Source organism: Mandrillus leucophaeus, unplaced genomic scaffold (assembly GCF_000951045.1).
Source record: "Mandrillus leucophaeus isolate KB7577 unplaced genomic scaffold, Mleu.le_1.0 Scaffold699, whole genome shotgun sequence".
Lineage (NCBI taxonomy): Eukaryota > Metazoa > Chordata > Mammalia > Primates > Cercopithecidae > Mandrillus > Mandrillus leucophaeus.
In genome coordinates, this window is record NW_012107574.1 from 521,668 (window position 1) to 526,529 (window position 4,862).

The window sequence follows — 4,862 nt, forward strand, 5'->3', positions numbered from 1 at the left end:
AATGAAACAAATAAAGCCATGCCAATTTCATCTTGTTTTCTGGTCAAGTTAGGTTTTGTCAAGAGGGTGTAATGCAACTAAGTAACAGTCTGCCTAGAAGCATTTGCAGTAGACAATGGAGGGGCTGGACTTGTCATACTCCTGCTTGGGGATCCACATCTGCTGGGAGGTGACAGCGAGGCCAGGGTGGAGCTGCCAAACCACATGGGGTAAATGCGCTGGGAAGGAGCAATGATCTTGATCTTCATCGTGCTTGGAGCCAGGCCAGTGATCTCCTTCTGCATCCTGTCGGTGATGCCAGGGTACATGGTGGTGCCACCAGACAGCACTGTGTTGACGTACTGGTCTTTGCAGACGCCCATGTCGTACTTCCTGATGGAGTTGAAGGTAGTTTTGTGGATGCCACAGGATTCCATGCCCAGGAAGGAAAGCTGGAAGAGCCCCTCAGGGCAGTGGAACTGCTCGTTGCAGATGATCTGGCCACCGGCCAGCTCCTAGCTCTTCTCCAGGGAGAAGTTGGAGGCCCCCATGGCCATCTCTTGCTCAAAATCCAGGGCGATATAGCACAGCTTCTTCTTGATGTCACACATGATTTCCCACTTGGCCATGGTGGTGAAGCTGTAGCTGCTCTCGGTGAGGATCTTCATGAGGTGGTCAGTCAGGCCTGGGCCAGCCAGGTCCAGAGGCAGGATGGTGTGGGGGAGGGCATACCCCTCGTAGATGGACACAGTGTAGGTGACCCCATCACCAGAGTCCATCATGATGCCAGTGGTACGGCCAGAGGTGTACAGGGACAGCAAGGCCTGGATGGCCATGTACATGGCTGGGGTGTTGAAGGTCTGAAACATGATCTGGTTCACCTTCTTGTTGTTGGCCTTGGGGTTCAGGGAGGCCTCGGTCAGCAGCAGGGGGTGCTCCTCAGGAGCCACATGCAGCTCATTGTAGAAGGTGTGGTGCCAAATCTTCTCCATGTCCTCCCAGTTGGTGACGATGCCATGCTCGATGGGGTACTTTAGGGTCAGAATGCCTCTCTTGCTCTGGGCCCTCATTGCCCACATAGGAGTCCTTCTGACCCATGTCCACCATCACGCCCTGGTGGCTGGGGCACCCCATGATGGAGAGGAAGACGGCCTGGAGAGCATCGTCGCCTCTGAAGCCAGCCTTGCACATGCCAGAGCCATTATCGATGATGAGGGCAATGGTATCATCATCCATGGTGAGCTGGCAGCAGGTGTGGATGGGCGGCGGAGTGGCAAGGGGCAAGGCTCTGTGCTCGCCGGGCATATGCGGTCTCGGCGATATAGAACCCATTTTAGCTGGTAGCAACAATTCAGCCAGGTTCTGTGCCTCTGTTTAGCACCTTCTGTTTATGAGATAGGTAGTAGAGCCTACCAGGCAGTCACAAGACTTCAATCTACCCGGGTCAGCAGACCCTTTCTGTGACATGGTATGAAGTATTAATATACTGCCTTTCTTCAAAACCTGCATCTGGAGGACTCAGTGCCCTCTCTTCCAACTCAGAGACCACCTTCCTCTATGTGCGTTTTATCCTCTGCAGGTTGAATGACTCCCATGGCATCCTGTGCAGAGATTCCTCAGCTCAGCAGTGCCTCTGAGTGGTTCTTAGAGAGGACTAGGAACCAAGAGGCAAATGCACGAGGCACAAGTGGGCTTTGTCCCAGAGAAGGTGGAGAGAACGGGCCGCTGGTGTCAGACGCTGGGATCAGATGCTCTGCCTGGCCACCTTCTCAGCTTGCTCCTGTGGATCACACCATTCCCCATCTTCCCAAATGCCAGCCCTGCCAGCTGGGAAGCCCAGGGGACCAGGTGATTGCTGTGCCTAAAATCTATCAGTCCTCTGAAAATGGCTTCTCCCCTGGCCACCAAAAGGGAGTAAACAATGCCATGGAGAATGAAATCATCATCAACAAGGACACCGGTTAATTGGGAAAGGTATTTTCCTTTTTTTTTCTTTTTTACTTTTTAGAGATGGAGTTTCGCTCTTGTTGCTCAGGCTGGAGTGCACTGGCGTGATCTCCACTCTGCAACCTCTGCCTCCTAGGTTCAAGTGATTCTCCTGCCTCAGCCTCCCAAGTAGCTGGGATTATAGGCATCTGCCACCATGCCCGGCTAATTTTGTATTTTTAGTAGAGATGGGGTTTCACCATGTTGGCCAGGCTGCTTTCGAACTCCTGACCTCAGGTGATCCACCTGCCTTGGCCTCCCAAAGTGCTGGGATTATAGGTGTGAGCCACTGTGCCCAGCTGGGAAGGGTATTTTTCTTTACCAAAGAGGGTAAAGAACTATTGATTAGTAATTTAAGTCTGTGTAAACATACAACATGGGTTGCTAATGCTTTATTTATTTATTTATTTATTTATTTGAGACAGATTCTTGCTCTGTCTCCAGGCTAGAGTACAGTGGCACAATCTTGGCTCACTGCAACCTCCGCCTTCTATGTTTAAGCAATTCTCCTGCCTCAGCCTCCCAAGTAGCTGAGATTATAGGCACGCACCACCATGCCTAGCTAATTTTTGTATTTTTAGTAGAGATGGTGTTTCACCATGTTGGCCAGGATGTTCTCGATCTCTCGACCTTGTGATCCGCCCGCCTTGGCCTCCCAAAGTGCTAGGATTATAGGCATGAGCCACCTCACCCAGCTGGGTTGCTGATGCTTTTCTGTTATTTTCAGTAATAATTATAAACTAAGGAAAAGGCAAGAAGATTTGAGGACGTTTATTCCTGAAGATGAAATATGGGTTGTATTCAGAAGCTCTCAAAAAATAGTAAGCAATATTATGTTGAAAAATAAGTAAAACGATGGGAAAAAGTCCCTTCCTGCTTTTTTTCCTACCTATTAATTGTTAAAGCAAGTTTCTCAGGCAAAAGGCCCTGATTACCTGAATCTTCCCAACCAATGACCACGCATGTAACAAAGTACCTGGTGACTAAGCCTGTTGAAGGTCTGCTTCCCCAAGGTGTAAAGAAAGAGATGAGTTCCCCACCCCCTACTGCCTCATGGGCTTTCTCATGGCAACCATTGCTTACAAAAAGGGTCCGATAATTTTATGTTTTACTGACTCCATTTCCAGCACCAAGTAGCCCATGGTTGCCCCCATTTTTCTCGGGTCATTTGCTTGGCTGCTGAGCTGACAAAGCTGCCATGGGCCTTCAGTTTACATTCAGAATCACTGATGTGCCACAGCAGATCGCATAGAGAATAGGCTCAACCTCATTTGAGCCACAACGTAGCTGCTGGGTGCTTGGGTCCCACAGCTGCTTTGTGAGTGAAGCCGTGCCTCAGTTTCCTCATCTGTAATAGGAGGGTATTTATAGCTACTGTCTTAGTTTGGGTTTCCTCTCTCCCAGGAGCAGAACCTGAGTGAAGACTTGGGAGCAGGTATATTATTTGGAAAATGTGTTCGTTTGCTAACGCTGCCGGAACCGATGACCACAAACTGGGCGGCTTGAAATAACAGAAATGTATGTCTCAGAGTCCTGGAGGTCAGACGTCCAACATCAAAGTGTTGGCAGAGCCACACTCTTTCTGAAGGTCCCGGGGGAGAATCGTCCCCTGCCTCTTCCTTGGCGCGCCTGGGCTTGGAGTGGCATCCCTCCGGTCTCTGCCTCCGTCGCCACATGGCCTTCTTCTCCATGTCTCCGTGCGTCCCTTTCCGTCTCTTAGGAGGACACTCTCATTGGATTGAGGGCCTACCCTAATCCAGCGTGATCTCATCGCCACTGTTAATTACATCTGCAGAGACCCTGTTTCCAAATGAGGCTGTATTCTGAGGTTCTGGGTGGACGTGGAATTTTGGGAGACTGCAATTCCGCCCAGCACAGGGCTCGTGGCTCCTTTCAGGTCCTAATCCTGGACTTACCCCATGTTGACCTTTAAGACAGACTCACTTAATGGGTGTGGGATGTGGACGTCCTAGGAGGGATCAAGTGTGTGGCTGGCGCTCAGGGTTCCTCCCTCACCACTTACCCCGGCCGAAATGTCCCCGTGAATCATTTCCAAGCGACTTGACTCCACCTTCAAACTCAGTCCTCCCAGAAATAGGAAAGATCTTCAAGACAGCTGCAGTTCTCAAGGCGATGAGGCACACGAGGATCTCTGGCTGGGGGAGGGGGCTTTACAAAGAACACCTGCCCAGGAATCCTGGGAAGGATCCAGGAAGGAGTGCTTTACCAGTGAAATAATTTCCACTGTCAACTGCGGCCACTTCTGCCGAGGTTTTACAGACCTCAGGTGCATAACTTCTGTTTCAAGCCGTGCTTAGCACTTCCTAGCAGCTTGTTGCCCCTAGTCCTTGTTTGTGGGGTGGGGTGGGGGCGTGAATGGAAAGAAGAGTAAGGTTACCAGGCTGCAGCTCCCTGAAAGGGCAGACAACCTGAATTTCACATTTCCTGGAATAAGCAGCCTGAAATGTATGGCAGGGACAGCAAATCGAATTTGGCTCACTAGCTGAAATCCCCTGTCAGATACGTGTCTGGGCAGAGTGCTAGATTAGGGAAGATTCCGAGGCTCATCTGGGCTAAGTGGGCAGAGCTGTGAGAGAGTCGCAACGTGCCACAGACATCCCCAGGGACTCCTCAGGGCATGTGCCACAAATGTGTCATCCCTGGTGAATAGCTTTTTTTTTTTTTTTTTAGGACAGCTTCCTAAATGTGTTGTTGCCAGACATAGGTGACAAATTAAAAACACACAAATAAACAAAGTCATAGAAACGAGCTGTTTCTATGCTATTACTCCTCTGCCATATTTCTAAAGACATCTGGTTACTCAGTGTAAAACCTTGTGATTTTTGAATCATAAATTCTCAGCAGCAAGGCACTGGGTCTATTTATACTCGCTAGCT

The 4,862-nt window shown here is 50.0% G+C and overlaps 1 pseudogene; it reads right to left on the reverse strand.

Annotated features, from left to right (window-relative positions):
- Positions 1 to 93: 93 nt before the first annotated feature.
- LOC105527890 lies at positions 94 to 1,272 on the reverse strand (annotated as a pseudogene).
- Positions 1,273 to 4,862: the final 3,590 nt, after the last annotated feature.